The sequence below is a fragment of the Myotis daubentonii genome, chromosome 10 (genome assembly GCF_963259705.1).
Source record: "Myotis daubentonii chromosome 10, mMyoDau2.1, whole genome shotgun sequence".
Lineage (NCBI taxonomy): Eukaryota > Metazoa > Chordata > Mammalia > Chiroptera > Vespertilionidae > Myotis > Myotis daubentonii.
In genome coordinates, this window is record NC_081849.1 from 65,362,890 (window position 1) to 65,384,648 (window position 21,759).

Sequence of the window (21,759 nt, forward strand, 5' to 3'; positions counted from 1 at the left end):
CTGGGCGGGGGACGCCCAGCTCCCCGTGGTTGCAGGCTCCGCCCCTGCCCAGGCCTAACACCTCTGGCCTAGACGTCCGGCCCGGGCAGCGGGGACCCACAGCTGCAGCGGCCCCGCGATCGTGGGCTCCGCTTTAGGCCCAGGCAAGGGACCCCTAGCTCCCGGGACTGCCAGCTTCGACTGTGCCCAGCTCCCATCGCTGGCTCCACCCCTACTTCCTGCTATCACTGGCCAGGGCGGAAAAGGCACCTGATTCTCCGATCATGGCTGGGGGGCAGGGCAAAGGCAGCCCCAGGGCCGCCTTTGCCCTGCCCCCCAGCTCTTAGCTCCCCCCTGGGTTTCTGATCACTGTCAGTGGCAGGGGGCTTCTTCCTGCTTTCCCTTTCGCCTCCCTGCATTGTGCCTACATATGCAAATTAACCGCCATCTTGTTGGCAGTTAACTGCCAATCTTAGTTGGCAGTTAATTTGCATATAGCCCTGATTAGCCAATGAAAAGGGTATCGTCGTACGCCAATTACCATTTTTCTCTTTTATTAGATAGGATTCAGGTTATGCATTCAGTTTTGGCAGGAATATCATGAGAACAATGCTAATTTCTTTTTGCATCCTGTCAGGTGACACATAATTTTAGTCTGATGATGTTACATTTGATGTTACACTTTAATAATGTAGTGTCTGCCAGCTTACTTCACTAGAAAGCTATTCTTTCCCCCTTTATAATTGCTTTTTGTGAAGAGCTACTATGTAAATATCCCTTTTGTCATCTAACTTTTACCCACAAAGTTTAATAATATTATGTTTCTTGCCTGAATTGATTATTACTAAGATTGTCATCAAATGGTGATTTTTAAATATCTTTTACTTATTTTATATTTAATAGCTAGCCTTTTACCATTCAGAATAGCCTTTCCCCCCATTTACTTCACTTGTTTGTGTAAATCTGTATGGACTCCAGGATCTTTTATTCAATGGGCTCTATTCCATTCCTCTCACTAAGTATTTGATGCTCTAATTGTTTCAAATTTGCCCAATGGTTGGCCCTTCAAACAGGCTTCTGCATCATTTTGACACACTCCTGTCATTTTTTGAGTCCCTCATTACTTCCTGACATCAAATTACCTTTCATACTCATCTTATGTTTTTGTGGCTCTGCAAGGTGACTGCTCTGTCAGGTGGCTCAGCACTCCAGGCTACTTTGACCTCATCATCCCTCCACCTATGATGCTACCAGATCAACACAAATATCCAAGGATCTTCGAGGCAGGGGGAGAGAACGCAAGATGACCAGCTCTAAGATACTTTCTGATGGAAAGAACACATATCAATTCTGCTCACTATTGGCTAAAAAATTCACATGACCACTCTTCATTTCAAAGGGGCAAGAAAGAATAATCCTTTCTACTGCCCATGAGAGGAGAATAAAAAATACTGACAAACATGGAATAATTACCACTAAGACTTTTTTCTCTGAACTGTTAAAAATAAAACTAGTGTCTTGCCAGTGTGGTTCTGTGATTGAGTGTCGACTTATGAACCAGGAGGTCATGGTGCATGGTTTGATTCCAGGTCAGGGCACATGCCTGGGTTGCAGGCTCAGTCCCTAGTAGGGGTGTGCAGGAGGCAATTGATCAATGATTCTCTTTCATCATTGACATTTCTCTCTCTTTCCCTCTCTCTTCCTCTCTGAAATCTGTAAAAATATATTTTTTAAAAATAAAGCTAGCAATATTCAGATTCATCTTTTTTGTAAAAAAGATTTATTATCTATGCATAACCATACATTTTTTTGAGATCCAAGATAATTAAGGTAAAATTCACATTATAGCAACTAAGAAAATTATTTTAAATTATTTACTTCCAAATTTATATGGACTTAAGTCTGAACTTAAAGATGGTTCAATGGGGGCTAAGAATAAAATTAATACGTTTTTCTCCCACCTTCTTAGTTGTTCTAGCTGGGCTAATAATCAAATTAACAGAAGAAAATAAAAGTTTTTATACATGCAAATGGGGAATTCACATAAGCTTGACAATTCCAAAGATAATGAGGCAACTTTGGGACATATGACATTTTTGAACAAGGGAGAAAGGGGTATGAGATTTTAGAAGTGGGAATAGGTAGTTGAGGAAGGGCAGAACATACCTGGCAGGCAAATTATTGCTAGACAACTCAGAGACAATGGGACACAGTGGGTATCTAGGCTAACAGACCCCTACTGAAGCCTCTCTTTACCACACTTAATTCAAATTAGGCAACAGTGAACATCCTAAGATTTCCTTCCTAAACGGGATTCTTTCTGTTTGAATCTCTTGGGCAGGAAAGAGGGAGAGGGTTAAAGGTTCTTTCTAAATATTGTTTTTTAATAAGTTTAAAATAATACCCCAAAACAGTAGCTGCAGGGTGGCAAAATTTTGGTTCCCTTCAGTTCCCGTAGTTACTACTCAGAAAAACTTTTTAGTAAATATTCCGAATGCTAGAAAGCTAGCTATTAAACACATAAAATAAATTTAAATATTACCACTTGGTGGCAATATTAGTAATATTCAATTCAGCAATTCATAAACCAAGCCATGCTTTAGGATCACCTGGGAGGTTTATAAAAATAATTGCCTTGCCCGCACTCCAAGAGACCCAGGTGTAATAGGCTTGGGGTGGAACCTGGATAGCAGCGCCGGAGTCTCCCCTGATCCACGGTTTCACTTTCCGAAGTTTCAGTTATCCTTAGTCGATGCAGGTTTGAAAATATTGAATAGAAAATTCCAGAAATAATTCATGAATTTAAATTGTGGGCCGTTCTGAGTAGCGTGCTGAAATCTCATGTCACCTGATTTGTCCTGTTTGGGATATGAATCGTCCCTTCACCTGGTGTATTCATGCTATGTACATGCTCCCTGACCATTAGTCACTTAGTAGTCGTCTTAGTTATCAAATCGACTGTTTCAGTATCACAGTGCTTGTGTTTAAGTAACTCATATTTTACTTAATAATGCCACATTCACATAACTTTTATTATAGTACTAGAGGCCCGGTGCACAGATTCATGCATTGGTGGGGTCCCTCAGCCCAGCCTGTGAGGACTGGGCCAAAACCGGCTCTCTGACATCCCCCAAGGGGTCCCGGATTGCAAGAGGGCACAGGCCAGTCTGAGGGACCCCACCGGTGCACGATCAGAGCTGGGGAGGGACCTCAGGAGGGCTCCAGAGCGTGTCTGGCCCATCTCACCCAATCTCAATCTGCCGGACCCCAGCAGCAAGCTAAACTACTGTTTGGAACATCGGCCCACTGGTGGTCAGTGTCATAGCGACTGGTCGAACTGTCAAAGGAATGGTCGGACACTTAGCATATTAGGCTTCTATTATATAGGATAGTGTTAAAATTGTTCTATGTTATTATTAGTTATTGTTGTTAATCTCTTACTGTGCCTAATTTATAAATTATCATAGGTATGCATACATAGGGACAAACATAGTTCATATAGGGTTCAGTGCTATCCCCAGTTTTAGGCACTGAAATTTCCAAGGGGCAAGAAAATTTCAGGGTCTTAGAACATGTCCTCTGTGGATAAGAGGAACTACTATAGTTTTTAAAATTCTCTGGTGAGTCTAATGCAAAGCCTGAGTCTCTTTCTGACATTGTTGCCCCCTGCCAGTCCTTTACCCTGTAGCCACCTTCCCAGGGGAGCCCTCCCGAACCCCCAGGTCTAGGTTATGTGCTCCTAAGTCTCTCTGAATTTTCTCTACCATATCCTCCATCACACTGCACTATATTAGCATGGATGCTTTGCTGTATCAGGCTGTAAACTCTATCAAGATCAGTTCATATTATCTTCACTTATTGAATACCCACCTCCTGGCATGATGCCTAACACCTAACAGGTGCTTGATTCATGTGTGTTGAATACATTAATAAATTAGTACATAAAATTGGACTTAGAACTGTCATTTTGCTTTCTGATCCAGTATCGAGCTTATGGGTACAGATGTAGCACTAGGGAATTGGCTTATCTGTATCCTTTGTAAATGACTAAGATTGAGCTCTTGTAAAAAGATCCTGGCCTAACTGCACCATGAACCTTTTTTAAAACTGAACAAAAATAGGAAGTAAAAATATGTGATGTTTACTGTGATTATTTGAACTCAGTTGAGGGTTAGACACACTCAGGAACTTTTCTTAGGAGAATCAGAAATAGCTAATCTACTTGCCTCCGCATAGTGCATCTGTAGGCATTTGGATAAGATAACAAATAACAAGCATGCCTCCTCCAGGGTCAAGTATAAACTTGTCTGTTGTTCAAGGACCTTCACCTCTCCCTGCCTGCCTTTCTAACTCCTGTTCCCAGTTAAGTAGAGGTGGAAAGTGCTTAGATTTTGAATCCAGAAACCAGGGAGTCAAACCGCTGTACTGCTATTCTATTTGAGAATACAGGGGTGGCTTTTGCATTTCTCTGGGCCCCCGTTTCCCCAGGGGAAACATGACCCACATCTCACAGCTGATTTGAAGGTTAAGTGAGACACTGCACGTGGCGGTACTTTGAACACTGGAAAGTCCTATGCAAATGCTGCTGTGGTTAGTTGCCAAAGAGAGCTAGTGATGGATGCCGCACTCACCTGAAGTTCCTTGACTTGGTGCCTTCCTCAGCCTACAATATTTTTTCTTCACATTTCTGTCTGTCCAGTTATGCTCAGTGACTGACAGTGCTTTCCCCCTTGAATTGTTATTTCTTTTTTTATGAAATATATTTTTACTGATTTCAGAGAGTAAGGGAAAGGGAGATAGAAACATCAATGTTGAGAGAGAATCATTGCACGCCCCACACTGGAGATTGAGCCCACGACCCAGGCAGGTGCCCTGACTGGGAATCAAACCTCAACTTCATGGTTCATAGATCAACTCTCAACCACTGACTCACACTGGCTGGGCTTAAATTGTTATTTCTAATGGACCCCACCAATGGATGCAGTGTGGATTACTGTCTTTTCTGTTGTGGTATAAGTGGAAAACAACAGGGTAAAAAGGAAAGTGATGCTCCCTCACATTTGCCCACCAATTTCAAATGTGCTTAGAATTATTAATAACTAAATATTAACTTTACTAATTTAATAGTGACATATTAAATTTACTAATTTAATAATTAAATATTAAACTTAACAATTTAATAATAAATTATTAACTTAACTAATTTAATAATTAAATATTAAATTTACTAACTTAATAATTAAATTACTTTTAATTATTACTATGGTACTTCAAAGCATATTTTGTAAAATTCATAGAGTCTGAGTAATCTGAAACTTGCCCCAGTTAGCCTGCCAGTACATCTTTGCCGAGAAATGCGGCAGTGGAATCCTGAGAGAATGATTTGATCTGTGGGTCAGGGACAGGAGGATTACGGAGGATTTTTATGTGTTTTTAGAATGCCTTTCTATTTCAGGAGAAAAGTAATACAAATTCCATTTCACAGAAGCAAGTGGAGTTAGACGGGAGAATTACTTATTTAGTGAAGAAGTGAATGTTTACTCTAGAATGCTCATTATGTTTATAAATATTAAGTAGGGAATGAAAAGAATTTAGAAGGCAAAAGCAATGTTTGCCATTGAACTTTTAAAAGCTGAGGTTGACATGTAATTGAAAATATTTCAACTGTGTGAAGGCCTATATTAATTTTTGCATGATAACACTCGTTTCCAGGGTTTCCTGTTGAGATTAGAGACCTATACTAGCATTTACCAGCAGAGTGTCATGGAAGGCTGATTCTGCACAATGCTCTGTGACAGAAGGTTTCTATGATGGAAGGTTTCAAAATTAAACCAGTTGGGTGAACCATGCATGCTCCCATCCCCATCTTGGAGATTCATGGTGCGTACATGCCTAATAAAACTCTGAGCACTGCGACAGTCAAGATCCTGTTTAAATTTGTTTCACACTGTCATCCCCCAATTTCTTTGACTGTGGAACCTTTTTAAAAATTATTATTATGACACCTATTTACAGCTGAAAACCTGAGTGTGCTCTGGGGTGCCCATTGGGAAACTCTAAATCGCATAATGGATTAAATATATTCACTTGCCCAGCTAACCACAGAGCATCCTTTCTGGAATGGAGTTGCAGTGCAAATTATGTAAATTTCTACATAGAGCATAATATGATTTAAACCTAACCAGGGTAATGAGGGCCTTTTTAGGGTGGAGAATGCCTTCCAGGGGAAGGGTGCCATATCCTTTCCCTTCCTCTCTCTCTTCTCATGCTTTTGGCTCCAAATTTTTTCACACATATTGAATTGACCTCCTCTGCAAAGTGTGCTTCCTGGAAATTTTTTGTGAATCAAAACTGATGCTGTTCTTTGACATGCAGGACTGGAGACTCCACCTCTTTCTCAATGATTGTCTACCTTCAGAGACGCTGGTACTTGGTTCCAGCTCATTCACAGGGTATTTCCATGGGGATTGCGGGGAGCTTCAATTAAACCTTTTAAAATGTAAAAATAGGCAGGAGAGAGAAAGCTGCTCTCTCCTGAGGCTCTGACTGGAATCACTAGGGATATCATATTTTGTAAAGGGTCTCACAGCAATTTTCGGTAATTAGCTCTCAAGCGCTTTGCTGGTGAGAAGGGTTCTTCTGCCTAACAGAGCAGGTAAAGCAGGTCCTGGGCACAGGTCCTCCCCACCCAGTCATCCTGTCCTTTATGACTAAGAAGAGGAGTCTGGTTATCAGGAGATAACTGGCAGTCTTTGCTCTAATACAGGTGTGGGGAAAAGTAGGTTTACAGTTGTAAAACAAATAAATACAAATAATAAAGAAGTTCCACGTACTCACAGCTATAAACCTACTTTTGCCAACCCTGTATATCTTATGCTTCTGTATTATATAGTAGAATGTTAGCTTTAGTCTGTTAACTGATTGCATTTTTTTATTCACTCAACAAATACAGGTCAATGTCTACTGAATGTCAGGCATTGTGTTAAATGCTACGGGTACAAAACAAATAAGATACAATTTAAACTAGACATCACCATAATTAAAAAAATTTGTGCACTAAAAGATACCATTAAGAAAGTGGTTTCCTTCAGCCCTGGCTGGGTAGCTCAGTTGGTGAGAGCATCATCCAATATGCGAAGGTTGTGGGTTCAATCTCTGGCCAGGGCACATACAAGAAGCAACCAATGAATTCATAAATAAGTAGAACAATAAGCCGATGTTTCTCTTTCTCTCTTTCTCTCCCCCCTCCTTCCTTTCTCTCTCTAAAATCTATACATAAATTTAAAAAAAGAATAAAAAGGGAAAAAGAAAATGGTTTCAAGAGAATGGGAAAAGTTTTTTGCAAATGATACATCGAATAGAAGAATTGTAACCAAAATATAAACCGAGTGGCCAGATTATTATGACCGGTCAGATTATTATGACCACCCTATCAGTACTTCGTTGGGCCACCTTTTGCCTTCAGCACTACGACGATTCTTCTTGGCATTGACTCCACGAGATGTTGAAAGGTGATGTGAGGAATCTGACACCGTGCCTGATGAATAGCACTGTCCAGTTCTGTGAGATTTGATGGTTGTGGAACCAGCTGCCTGATGGCTCTTTTAATTTCGTCCCACAAATGCTCAATCGTATTGACATCTGATGATTGTGGGGGCCACCTAAGCAAGGTAAAGTCTCCCTCATGTTCTTGAAACCACTCCTGCACAATACGAGCACCGTGGCATGGCGCATGGTCTTGTTGGAAGAAGCCATCTCTATTGGGATAGGCCATCAACATGATAGGATGAACTTGATCAGCAACAATACTTAGGTATGTTGTGCTATTCAGATGTTTATAATGATCTGGCCCTCTAGCAACTTCAGTGCGAAATTATAGCTAATTTGCCTACAAACGTCATGTGGTCATAATAATCTGGCCACTCAGTGTATATAGAACCCTTACACTCACTAATAAAAAGACCAAGAATCCATTTAAAAATTGGGCAAAGGATCTAAATAGACATTTCTACACAGAAGTTATCTAAGTAAATTAGAAATGCTCAACGTTATTAATCATTAGGGAAATGCAAGTCAAAACTATAATGAGACACTACTTCACACCTACTAGAATCTATACTAATAAAAGGGTAATATGCTAATTAGACCAGACATCTTCCAGATATCCATCTGGACGTCCTTCTGGACAAAGCCACGGTGGTGGGGGCCAAGGCAGAGGCAGTTAGGGGCCATCAGGCCAACAGGGGAGGGCAGTTAGGGGCGACCAGGTCAGTAGGGGAGCAGTTAGGGACGATCAGGCCGGCAGGAAGAGGTGGTTCGGGGTGATCAGGCAAGCAGGCAGGTGAGCGGTTAGGAGTCAGTGGTCCCGGATTGCAAGAGGGATGTCTGACTGCCGGTTTAGGCCCGATCCCACAGAGATCAGGCCTAAACCGACAGTTGGACATCCCCCGACGGGCCCCAGATTGGAGAGGGTGTAGGCTGGGCTGAGGCACCCCCCACACCCCATGCATGAATTTCGTGCACCGGGCCTCTGGTCTATAATAATAAAAGCGTAATATTTAATTAGACCGGGTGTCCTCTGGATGACCTACCGGACGAGGCCCAGGCTGCGAGGGAAGCCTGGGTCCCAGGTGCCGGAGAGAAGCCAGTTCTGGCAGCCAGGAGAAGGAAGGCCTACTCTTGCATGAATTTCATGCATCGGGCCTCTAGTTGTTATAATAAAAAAGGTGAAGTTGGTGAGGATATAGAGAAATTGGAACCCTCACACTCTGCTATTGGAAATGTAAAACAGTACAGCTGCTTTGGAAAGCAGTTCTGTTTTTGTCCCTGGCAGTTCCTCAAAAAGTTAAATGTACAATTACAATCTGACCTAGCAATTCCACTCCTAGGAATTGCCCAAGGAAATAAAAAACATATGTTCATGAAAAATTTCTTTGTAAATGTTCACAACATCATTATTTATAGTAGATCCAAAATGTAGTGTGCTTATACAATTAAATATTCTGAAGCAATAAAAAAGAATGAAGTACTGGTTCATGCTACAACTTGGATGAACCTTGAAAATGTTATGCTGAGTGAAAGAAGCCAATCACAAAGGACCATGTGGGGGCTAAAACAAAAATTAGCACTTTTCCTCCCACCTTCTACATTCTTCTAGCTGGGACAATAATCAAATGACCAGAAACAAATTCACAGAAGAAAGTAAAAATTTTAATACATGTGCATGGGGACTTCACGAGCATCAAAATTCCAAAGACAGTGAGGCAACACCGGGTGATATTGGGCAAAGGATAAAATGGGAGGGGAGAGTATTAGATTTCAGAAGTGAGAATGGAGATTTAAAGACAGATAGTAAAGGAAGAGTGGAACACACATGGCAGGCAAATTCTTGCTGGACAACTCAGAGACAATGGGACAAAGGGGTATCTAGCTTACAGGCCCCTGCCTAGAGCTCTCCTATTTATCATAATTAATTAGGCTAGGGCAACATCCTAAGGTTCCCTTCCTGGAGTAGGCCTTTCTATCTGAATCTCTTGGACTGGAAAGGAGGGAGGATCAAAGGTTCTTTCTGAGTCTATCTATACTAATAAAAGAGTAATATGCTAATTAGACCAAACATCTTCCGGACATCCATCCAGACGTCCTTCCAGACAAAGCCATTGTGGTGGGGGCTGAGGCAGAGGCAGTTACGGGTAATCAGGCTGGCAGGGGAGGGCAGTTAGGGGCGATCAGGACGACAGGCAGAGGCAATTGGGGAGATCAGGCTGGTAGGCAGAGGCGGTTATTGATCATCAGGCAGGCAGGGGAGGAGTTAGGGGCATCAGGCAGGCAGGCAGAGTGGTTAAGGGGGATCAGGAAAGTGAGCGGTTAGGAGCCAGTGGTCCCAGATGGCGAGAGGGATGATTGACTGCCGGTTTAGGCCCGATCCTGCAGAGATTGGGCCTAAACTGGCAGTTGGACATCACCTGAGGGGTCCCAGATTGGAGCAGGTGCAGGCTGGGCTGAGGCACCTCCCCCTGCCCCATGCACAAATTTTGTGCAGCAGGCCTCTAGTTTCTTAATAACCAGCTTAAAACCAATATCCCAAAAGGCAGCTTCAGGATAGCAAAATTTAATCCGTTTCAACCACACATTGTATGATTCCATTTACATGAAACATTTATAATAGGTGAATCCATAGAGGCAGAAAGTAGATTAATTATTGCTTAGGGCTGAAGAGGGAAAATTAGGGTGATGGCTAAGAGATGTGGGGTTTCCTTCACAATTCTAAAATTAATTGTGGTGATATATACACAGCTCTGTGAATACACTAAAATGATTACATTATACACATCAGTGGGTGAACTGTATGGTATGAATATAATATCTCAATAAAGCTATATTTTTTTAAAGACATGCTTTGTGTCAGATTATGAAGGATCCTATATGTCAGTGCTTAGGAGTTTGGTGTTAGTGTTGCAAAGGTTCTCATACTGTGGCCCTGGACAAGCAGTATCTGCCTCATCTGGGAACCTGTTAGAAATACAGATGGTCAGGCTGTACTCCACATGACCTGCACCAGAAACCCTGGAGGTGGGGCCCAGCAATCTGTGTTTGAACAAGTCTTCTAGGTGATTCTGATGCATGCTCAAATTTGGGGGCCACTGTACTAGAGAATAATAAAGGACTGAGGATGCTATTTCAATAATCTAGGTAGGAAATTATGGAGAGCATAGGTGGCCTGAAGTAAGGGAACAGAAATGGGGATAAAGATTGATTGGAAGGGAAAGTGGAGTAAGAGCAACTCTCTCCCTACCTCAGATGATCCTGCTCTTAAAATTATTTTTATCAGATTTATCCAGAAATGCTCCTAAAAGGGTCCTAATATACTTATCTATTAAAGCAGTGAGTCAGGAGATAATGGTTAAAGTTGATGGAAAAGAACCTGACAGTATATTTAAATAGATAATGGCAGTACCCTATAAAAATAACTAGAGATATAGTCATTAACATTTTTGGAAGAGAGGAGAAAAGGAGTAATGAAAATAAATTAAGTCTTTATCCTTTTGGCAATCTTTTGAATGTTCCTGAGCCTTTTGAATGATAATTTCTTAAATTGACAATTAACTTTTTGAAAAGAAACATAAATTTATGTAAAGAACTAAATCCAAAAATGGTTAGAAGAAATTTTCTCTGATGAGGTGGGTGGGGTGGGTCTCTTAATTATACAGCCTTCTGTATTTAAAAAGTTAGAAAATAAAGGTTTATTTAAAAAAAAACACCAAAAACCTTCTAATGAGGCAGATTATATGCTCTATTGATATCACTAATCTGATCCCTCTTGAGGTTATCAGCTATCGTTTATGAGTGAATCTGAAAAACCAAGAGTTTTAAGAGAAAATGCCAGAGATTTAAATTTAACATGAGGAAACAGTCATCTCACTCTTTCAAAGCCCATCTCACCCAGAGAAAAATGCCAAGTAATCTTAGGTGTTTTCATAGCCTCAATAACTAATATCTTTTTAAAAAATATATATTTTTATTGATTTTTAGAGAAGAAGTGAGGGGGGCAGAGAGGGAAACATCAATGATGAGAGAGAATCATTTGATTGGCTGCCTCCTGCACGCCCCCTACTAAGGATTGAGCCTGCAACCCAGTCATGTGCCCTTGACTAGAATCGAACCTGGGACCCTTCAGTCCACAAGCCGATGCTCTATCCTGAGCCAAACCAGCTAGGGCAACTAATATCTTTTTGATGTGTGTTAATACCTCAAGATTCTTGATTCTTTAGTTATTTTGATTGTCTAACTTTGTGTTGCTCTTGTCTCCCAGATGTGAAACATCTCTCTCAATAGATTTGTTTCACTGGGTCCACCCAAATTAGTAACATCTATTGGTTCCTTAAATGCATGAATTCTATGGGTTCTTATACTTCACATAGATGACTAGACATCCCAGGAAGCCTGAAGCACATTCCAATCTGGCTTTCAGCTCCATCATATCTCCAAAGCTTATCCTTTCAAAGCCTAGGTGATCTTTGTGTTTCTAGACTTAGTGGTCAATTCTTGGTGCACGTCTTATGCAGCCTATCAACTTCAGGTGGTCATTCATTCATTCGCCATCTTTACTTGGCTTCCAGGATCCTACTGTCTTGGCTTTCCCGATTGCTTCTTTTCAGTCCTCTTTGTTGGTCACACCTTTAAACACTGGGGCCTCAGAGATCAGTCTTCAGATCTTCACTCACCTACTGGTTCCCTCAACGATCTTACGGAAGTCTCATGGCTTTCAATGATATCTTTATGTTGATTCAACTTTTTATCTCCAGCCCCCATTTCTATGAATTCCTGACTTGTACTTTCAGCTACCTATTCATTGTCTCCAGCTGGGTGATGAATAATCATTTCAAATTTGACACATTCCAAAACACCCCCCCTGCCAATCATTATTCTTTTACAGAATTTCTCAATTCAGTAAATGGAAATACACTTAAGGCCAAAGGACATGGACTTATCCCTGTCCCCCTCTTCCTCTCATACCCCAGTTGTGATCCATCAACAATATGAAAGCTCTTCCATCGGATATATTCAGAAGACCACTTCTCAGCATCTCCTTTTCCATAGTCCTGGGTCAAGAAGCCAGCATTTCAGCCTGTACTATTGCCTTAAATGGTCCCCCTGTGTCTACCTTTGTACCTTTCCCATTCTTCACATAACAGCCAGAGTGAACTTCTTAAAACATACCAGTACACTGGATCATGTTACTCCTCTGCTTGAACACTCCAATGGCCCCCATCTCACCCAGAGGAAAATGCCAAGTTTTTACATTTCCCCCCATGTGTGACCTTATCTAGCAAACCATGGCTCTCTTTCCCTTATCAGGGTAAGTTTCACTCTGTTCTGGATAGGCCCTTTCCCTGCAGCTAGCTATCTTAAAAACATAGGCAACTAAACACAGAGAATACTGAGAGTAAGTGGCTGAGTCAGAGTATTTGTATCTGCTAAAAACAAACAAAAATAAGTGAGAGTAAAAAAAAGAGCACTGTTGATAATGCTCCAGTGATGAATGTTTATATGTATAGCAAGTAACAATGTCAGTCTATAATCTCAGGTATTCCTAGGATATACTTTTATTCTATAGCTCCATTTATATCTACAGCAGTGCCTGTCCCATAGAATTTTCTGGGATGATGGAAATGTTCCATATTGGCACTGACAAATATAGTATACATTTATCCTTGGACAGCACAGACTGATAGGTGGAAAACATATTCAATGCTGAGCAAATTCAGTCAGAGCAAGGACTTCTCAGTCAGTTCAGGGATCCATATGCCCTCTTTATCCCTTCAGCTGCATCTAAGTTTTACAAGGTTCCTTGAGAGTCTCTAATTCTCAGTCTCCCAACTGCCATTTGCTGAAATGTCTGAGTCCTTATTTGGTCTCTGGCCATTGGTCTCTCAGCTGTTGTATCTTCTGGTTAGCTTGTAAACCCATAAGTATTATTTGTGACCTTGTGGTATGTGTGTTTGCATTGGGTGTGATGGTGAATATGCATTTGCTCTAATATTTGAGAATATTCAATTGTGTTAAAAAACACAGAAATGGAATGGTAGCACTCATAAAATATGTTAGATATAGATAAGTAAGTTAGTAACTTGCGAGGCATGTTAAACATAGATACATTAAGTTGGGAGCTATGTGTATTGAGCACAGATAAGAAATAGAAGAACTAAAAGACACCTCATTTTCACAAAGCACTACTAAAAAATATACATGGTGCATCAGAGGCACCCAATATTTATGATACACTAATACACAGAAGGCATATAAGCATTCAATATTCACAGAATCTTTTGAAAAATTTTATCTTTATTACATGTCCCCCCGCCCCCCAGCTTTTCCCGTTAACCCCTTCCACCATGCACCTGCCCTCACAAGGTCTTAAATTAGCTAGTCATTGGTGACACCATTCTGGCTCCAAATATCCTCTGCCAAACAGAATCTATAGCTGCTTATCAGGCTAATTGGTAAGCAATAGCTCTGACCATGTGTACACACCCCTGTGTGTCTCCTGTGTTAGTCTCCAAGGCATCTTCTATTGGGCCTCTTAGCTCAAATCTTTGGTCCTTGTCGCCATACCATCAGCAGGGAAGGCTGATGGGGCATGGAGTGGGGTGCCTATGAGCAATGCATATGCAGATTTTGGGTAGTGTGGTCCTTCCACCTTGCTTATACCCTTTCCTAAGTATGTTACCTACTACATCTCTTTCCCTTTGCTTCTCGCTGTGTGTTTTAAACCGCTTTAATCAATTGTGTGATTTAAAGCTCTTAATTTGGTCTCTGAGCCTTTCTGACCCAGCCCCTCTGGGGTAGCTTGCTTGGTAGTATACTTATAGGCTACCATGGCATCAAGGTAATTACCCTCATGACTTTGGGGTAAGTCAAAGATTTTTCCAACACTCTCTTGCATGAATCGGGGAGTGAGGCCACCAAAGGCTTTCTCTGCCTAGACAGGCTGTCCTACGTCTACTGTGAATGTTCTGCCATGCTGCTGTGGGAGATCGCTGCAAGATTTGCTGCTTCTATGAGTCCCAACTACGGAGTAAGACACAGCCATTGATTGCAATCAGATCCCCAAATTTATCAGAGGGTTTTACCTACCTAACTTCTTCAGACACCCACCAATGTCTAGCTTTCCTCCTCCTCCTCCCTCAGTTTGAGGGGTCTGTATTTCCTTTGGAAAGCATTTTTTCTCAAATCCATTGATAAACTCTATGCCTCTAGGCCTTAAGGACCTTGGTTTTGATCTTGATAATAAAAAAACACACCTTTATTTGAAACTATTCTCTCTAGTTTCAAAAGTCTACTTTAAATGTCAATGTCTCTTTGCAGTTCTGTCATGGCAACCTTCTCTCCCTTCTCTCCCTTCTTCCCCTTCTCTCTCTCTCTCTCTCTCTCTCTCTCTCTCTCTCTCTCTCTCTTTCTCTCTCTCTCTCTCCCTCCCCCCCCACCTGAATGGGAAGGGAGGGGGGTAGCTTGAAATACTGGGGAAAGAAGAAGCATAGGTTAGCATTTCAAAATGCTGTGCTTTTTCATTTGTGAAGGACCACACAGAGCTATAACTGGGCTTTAGTAAAGAAAGTCCAAAGGAAGTCTGAACCCAGGGTCCAGATGATGTTGCAGGCTTTTCCCTGTCTGTGTCTTAGTTTACTCTTCTGCTTGCTTTTATGCAACAGCATGATGGTCACTAGCAATTCCACAATGACAGTACCAGTAGAGTTCCGTAGAGTTCAAAGGGATGCTATGATACCCCTCTGATCTGAAAATATCTTTCTCACCCTCTGCCTAATTTTACTTTTAGAGTCGATAACTTTGATTCTTCAAGGGATAAAGATAACATTTATTGATTACGTTTTACATTCTGGGCATTACGTTCTAAGAATTCCCCTTTTAAATTCCTCCTTTTCCTTTGGCAGGAAAAACCCCTTAAGCCCTCATGATATAACCTCTAGAACAGCCGTGGGCAAACTACTGCCCGCGGGCTGGATCCGGTTTTAAAACTAAAAAAAAAAAAAAAGACCATACCCTTTTATGTAATGATGTTTACTTTGAATTTATATTAGTTCACACAAACACTCCATCCATGCTTTTGTTCCGGCCCTCTGGTCCAGTTTAAGAACCCATTGTGGCCCTCGAGTCAAAAAGTTTGCCCACCCCTGCTCTAGAAATAACTTATCAGAACTATTTTCATCTGTTATAGTCAGCTGTGAGGCCATGTGATACAGGAATTGGGATACTCGTCCTGGAAGGGCATGAGGTAAAGGGCCCTGCGAAGGCAGAGGGGGCAATGAAAGTGGGCAAGAGGGGCTACCAAATCAAAGTTTGCCTGCTCCACAAAATTTTCCCCGTGGCAGCTGAAATCCTTCTAGATCAGTGGTTCTCAACCTTCCTAATGCCGCGACCCTTTAATATAGTTCCTCATGTTGTGGTGACCCCCAATTTCATTGTTACAAATTGAACATAATTAAAGCATAGTGATTAATCACAAAAACAATATGTAATTATATATATGTGTTTTCCGATGGTCTTAGGCGACCCCTGTGAAAGGTCGTTTGACCTCCAAAGGGGTCGTGACCCACAGGTTGAGAACCGCTGCTCTAGATGCATTAAAGCAGCCCTGAGAAGTAAATCTCTGCTTTGCACTGAGGGCAGCTAGCAGTTTCAGTACAAATATGAAAGTAACGAAGCTCATTGTTTTAAAAAATTATTGAAATTTGGCCTTTTCTATGTCCAAATTATAGAGTTCTGACATCATTTTAATGCTTAGAAATGAAAAATATTGATAATCAGATCAGAGGAGTATAGGGCATATAAATAGGCTGGCTTTTGATTTACAATTTATGTATGCATACTGGTCACTAATGATCAATCAGCATGCATAAGTAAATATATCTTATCTATACAATGGAATACTATCCTACATAATAAAAGGCCAGCGACCATAAGTGTAATGACTGGAATGACTGCTTGACCAGTTGCTATGAAGTGGTGGGCAGGTGAGGGGAACTGGGTAGCTGGAGGTGGGGTGGGACCTGTGGCCGGCGAGGGGAACTGGCTGGCTGGCGGGGGTGGCAGAGTGGGCCTGGGGACTGGTGAGTGGGTGGAAAATGGGCCTGATCGCAGGCCAGGCCTAGGGACCCTACCCACTCACAATTTCGTGTGCTGGGTCTCTAGTTCAACAATGAAAAGGAAGGAATTACTGATATATGTAATCACTAGCTCCCATCATCCCTTGGTCAAGGGTCACCTCTTCGGGCATGAACACCCTCTTCTTCCAAATCTGCACAGACCTCAGGAGGCTGAGAGGGTTTCTATAAATGACTCACAAGGTTGAGAAGACCTTTTTTCAGTGGCAGCAAGGTGCTGGCAGGTTATACATGCTCACTTGGTTTCAATAGCAATGGCTGAAGTAAAAAGGCTGACTAATGGGATGTGAGGCACAAGAAATACCTAATCCAGGTACTATTAATATTTAGATAGTCCTCTCCCAGGTTTATGTCCACTCCCATGTGCATGCACACACATCAAATCACAGCTCTGAACTCACCAAAATGGCATCATACCAGCCATACTCTGTCTCCTCCTCAGGTTTTGGTCACTTGACAATAAATTATAAAAATTTCCCATGTCAATAGATATGATTTCAGTGGTTGCAAGTTATTAGATATACCACATTTTACTGATCTGCTGTTGTACATCATACTATTATAAATATATGATGTACATATTTATACATATATTTTCATACATATTTCTGACAAATTCCTTGAAGTACAATTGCTGGGTTAGAAAACATGCATATTTTTAAGACGTTTTACCATATTACCTAGCCCAGTGGTTGGCAAACTGCGGCTCGCGAGCCACATGCGGCTCTTTGGCCCCTTGAGTGTGGCTCTTCCACAAAATACCACGTGCAGGCACGCATGTACAGTGCGATTGAAACTTCGTGGCCCATGCGCAGAAGTCAGTATTTTGTGGAAGAGCCACACTCAAGGGGCCAAAGAGCTGATGTGGCTCGCGAGCTGCAGTTTGCCGAACAATGACCTAGCCCATAATATGTTTATCTTTTTATCATATTGCCTAGCCCATAATATTTTTATAACAAAGCCCATACCTTATGATCTTTTGAAGTCTTTTCTAACTTTATTAGTCTATAATTCTCTCATTCTAATATGGAAGTATCAATGAGTCTTGAAGGATTAGCATAAACCACAATAAAGAACTATATAAATTGCTTATGACTCTATGTCCAATAGCCTTGAATAGCACATACTTTTGGAAACAAAACAAAGCCATTTTACTTTAATAAGAGCCTACCTAAATAAAGAAATAATATATTTTTTCCATATTTATGATCCACAGGAACAAACTTGTAGCAACCTAGAGACTGATTTCTTTTTAGATTTTAAAATTTAAGTAAGGCATTTCCATAACTGCTATTAATCACCAGTTTGAAATATATTATTCTAGCATGTCTTTAGACTCAAGAAGGCTTTTGTCTATAAATCCATCCTACATAGCTATTTTATTTAGAAGAGAGTATAATGCAGATGACAAATGATTCATTCCTCCTGGGACAAAAGAAAAATAGTAACAAACACTGTTGTGATATTTTTGAACGTGGACTTATTTGACTTCTTAACACTATTCTAATGTATCCTATGTTGTTTTATTCCATTTTTCTAGTCAGAACTCTAATGGCAAAAAAGAATGTTTGCTGTCTTACATTTCGGCTCCAATATTTAACAACTTAAGCTATTATCACAACATTCAATTCTATTACTCTGTAAAAGATTAGTAAATACAAAGTCACTATTAACAAAGCCAACATAGGGTTTTCTGAAAGGCATCAAATTTAACATTCATCACAAATGTTTACTGAGAACCTTCTCTATTCTACTTGCAGTGCTAGGCACCAGGGATGATTCAGTAAGCCAGACAGACACCATTCCTGACCTCACAGAGCTTGCCATCCTATATAATAAAAGCCTAATACGCAAATCGACCAAATGGCAGAATGACTGGTTTCTATGACATGCACTGACCACCAAGGGGCAGACGCTCAACACAGGAGCTGCTCCCAGCACACAGGCCCCAGGCCAGCCAACGCGGGTGCCAGCGGAGGCCCCAGATCGCCAGCCAGGCCTAGGGACCCTACCCGTGCATGAATTTCATGCACTGGGCCTGTAAGTAAAAACTAAACTGCAATGGAAACAATGAAATTAAGAAGCAAATGCCGAAATTTTCCATAATCTTCCCTGGCTTCCTTTGCCTTCTCTGATGTTAACAATCTCTTTGGAGTCACTTCCTTTCTGAACAATGATGGCTTGGCACTGGCTTAACTTTTAAGGATTTGGCAGATTGGATTGCAACACAAATGCACCCATTTTTATAGCAGAAAATAACAAAGCAGCATAAATAACATATGATTTTAATTGATCTCAAGTGTATTCCTAGCCTCTATCCAGGTGGTTAACATCTTCCCCATTCTCATCCATACAGTGTATACAATACAGAGAGATCCTCTGAAAGCTCAGCTATTGGTAAAACAGGACTGTTGTCAGTGACCACAGAACCAAAGAGGTCAGCTAGGTTTCCAGGGCAAGGTGGTCTGAGGTAAAACTGTAAGGGTAATAGCCACCTATCACTGGTGCCCTCTTCTCTGCACAGTGAGAGGCCTCCTTCTCAACTCTGTATCAAACTCTCACACCTTTGCCACCATTTCCTTATCTAAAGGTTTACAGTAACCAATCTGATATTAGATCCAAAAGAGAAATGTATATTTTAGCAGGAGACAAAGCTTTAAATCAAACAGATAGTGCTAAGTAAGCAATTTAAGGCATGGGTGAGCATAAAGGATATATTTGGGCAGAACAATAGAAGGAAAAACTAGTAACAAACCTGCTGGGGTGGGTGCGGGCATCAGCTCTCAGGAGGAAGAGCCCAAATTTAGGATGACAAAACAAACCTAGGTCCAAATTCTTTCTGAGTGTCAGTTTCTTTAAGACAAAATGGGGATAAGGATATCTATTTTATAAGATTTGACTTATTGATAGTGTGGATTAAGTATGATAATATCTGTAAAGCACATGGACCACTGTGATCACTCAATAAATATTGGCTTCGGTCATTATGTTTTTCACAAAGGTGGCTGTGAATTTTGTGTAAGAGCCCTTCTTTTATCTTTTTCCATCTGTAATACAACGGGATACAACAGGGTTCCTTTTTTTTTAATATTTTATTGATTTTTTACAGAGAGGAAGGGAGAGGGATAGAGAGTTAGAAACAACAATGAGAGAGAAACATCGATTCAGCTGCCTCCTGCACACTCCTACTGGGGATGTGCCCGCAACCAAGGTACATGCCCTTGACCAGAATCAAACCTGGGACCCTTCAGTCCACAAGCCGATGCTCTATCCACTGAGCAAAACCGGTTAGGGCACAACGGGGTTCTTGAGCTGAATTTGAACTCCAATAATTTGAAATACTAATGCAATAACATGGAAGGTAGGGTGAGAAGAACAGACACTTTTTCCCCCTTCAGTGTATTTTTCTAGAGTAAAGCAGTGGTTTTTATACTTTAGTTTGCATTAGAATCACTCAGGGAACTTCCTCCCCTTTATATATTAAGTTATTCAGCCTATATTAACTATAAACATATCAGTGAACCACATATATTCTTCCTTCAGGAAACTTGTTTTTAAATGCAAAGTCTGGGGCCCATTCCTAAGAAATTCTGATTGAGCAGATCATGGACAGGTCTCAGGAAATTTGCATTTTTAAAAAACACTGTATGTCCCAGCTGGTGTGGCTCAGTTGGATGAGCACTGTCCAGTGCATCAGGAGGTCGCAGCTTCAATTTCTGGTCAGGGCACTTGCCCGTGTTTCTGGCTCGATCCCCAGTACTCGGCATGCCGGAGGTAGCAGATTAATGTTTCTCTCTCTCTCTCTCTCTTCCTCTCTCTGAAATCAATAAGTATACACACACACACACACACACACACACACACACATATAAAATAAATATAAAAATATAAAATATATATTTATATTTTAAAAGCACTGTATTTCATTCTGAGGCATGACAGCTATGGACAAAAGTTGAGAAACGTGGCTGGAGAAGGTGTACCTTGATTCCACTTTGAGAATACACTGTTTTGGAAAAGTCTCTTTTAGGGCCTTTGGTAATTTAAAGGATGAGCAAATATCCTTTTCAGAATTGGAAAGATTTAGGACAATGAAAACAAAATTGATCAACAAAGTAAAATAAAAGGTCACCTTCATTGTGAGAGAGATGAAATCTTGGCAGATTGATTCTTTAAGGAAATGCTTCTTTGTTTTTAACATTGATTTAGACTACTATGAATCTGGACATGATTTTGCTTCCCAAAGAGGTACCAAGTAGTTACACTCCTGGAGAGCTGGAGCAGAGGTGGGCAGGAGCAGCAGAACCAGGAAGTCCAGATTTGCTTTGCAGATGGAAAGTCAGCAAAGGGGTGGGGCCGAAGTGCCTCAATCCAACACCTTCAGTTTTATGCATGACTCCCTCTAGTGTTACTTCAGACCAAAGACCCCAAACTTTGGAAAAGGTGCTATTGTCACCTTGGATCCTGATGCACTGTCCTGTTGGCAATAGGAATAAGATCTTCCTGTAGATCAGGACGTCTGGGACAGTTGGCCATGTCAGAAGGTAGAAGATCCTGAGCTACAAAGTCCTCATTCAAGAGTTGATTGAGGGAAACCATAAAAATCCTACAAGATTTCATAGGCAGCAAAATAGCAGACATATGTCGTAGCAATATCTTTACCGACACAGCTCCTAGGGCAATAGAGACTAAGGAGAAAATAAACATATAGGACTACATCAAAATAAAAAGCTTCTATACAGCAAAAGAAACCATCAATAAAACAGCAAGAAAGCCCACTGCATGGGAGAACATATTTGCCAATGATATTTCAGGTAAGGATTTAATCTCCAAAATTTATGAGATACAACTTAACAAAAGGAAGATAAACAATCCAATAAAAAATGGGCAAAGGACCTAAATAGACACTTTTCGAAAGAGGACATACAGAAGGCCAAGAGACATATGAAAACATGTTCAAAGTCACTAATCATCTGAGAGATGCAAATTAAAACAACAATGAGATACCATCTCACACCTGTCAGAATGGCTATCATCAACAAATCAACAAACAACAAGTGCTGACAAGGAAGTGGAAAAAAAGAAACCCTTGTGCACT